The 817-nt window shown below is 44.7% G+C and overlaps 1 non-coding gene across 1 annotated transcript; it reads right to left on the reverse strand.

Moving 5' to 3' along the window:
* Positions 1 to 245: 245 nt before the first annotated feature.
* On the reverse strand, positions 246 to 385 carry LOC119927656. Its single transcript, XR_005450638.1, has one exon. It is a non-coding gene; the product is annotated as a small nucleolar RNA SNORA7 (small nucleolar RNA).
* Positions 386 to 817: the final 432 nt, after the last annotated feature.

Raw genomic sequence — 817 nt, forward strand, 5'->3', positions numbered from 1 at the left:
AATAGAATTAAAGCTAAATGCACATCATTAACAAAATAAATAGAATAGTAAATATGTACAACTCCATGGGCACAGCTCTCCCAGAGCACCCCACCCTCATCTGCAATCGTTTTGGTAGTGAATCCATGGAGTTTTCTTGGTAAAAATCCAGAAGCGGTTTACCATTGCCTCCTCCGCATAGTAAACCTGAATCTCCGCCCTCGACTCTCTCCCATGCCACTGCTGCCTAGCACAGGTGAGTTTTGACTTGTAGCAGATTGTCTTCCACTTGCTAGCCACTGCCCAAGCTAGTAATGGAATGGGTATGCTTCTGCTTGACTCTCCCTCCCATATAGTCGAAACTGGTAGAGTACTGGAAACTCCCCAGGTGCGACCCTGAGAGGTGCCTTCTGATTTAGCTCAGTGAAATTTGCCTGGTCTATTATGCCCTTAGCCTCATTAGCCAGTTATTCTGGATTGTATCTTGGCTTTCCAATCTGAAGAAGGATATTACATTTTTCTGCTTTCCCTTCCCTCACAGTTAACAATTTCCACAAATACTGGAAAATCCCCAAATTAGGGTTTTAGCACATACTACATCTCTTAACATCCTTAATGGGGTTGTCACCTTTAGGGCATTGAGTTGCCAGGGCAACAGTAGGGCAGATGATCGCAATTTCCCTGTGTCATGGACTCCAATTCCAACACTTCCCATTCCTTGCCTCCAGGCAATCAGTGGAAATGAGATAGGCTGGCAGCAGAATCGGGCAGAAATGACAGCTTCTCTGGGGAAAGTAGGGGGAGGAGCTTTGGAATAATAATTATGGTATCTGTTAAA

This window comes from Tachyglossus aculeatus, chromosome 4, assembly GCF_015852505.1.
Source record: "Tachyglossus aculeatus isolate mTacAcu1 chromosome 4, mTacAcu1.pri, whole genome shotgun sequence".
NCBI classification, from domain to species: domain Eukaryota; kingdom Metazoa; phylum Chordata; class Mammalia; order Monotremata; family Tachyglossidae; genus Tachyglossus; species Tachyglossus aculeatus.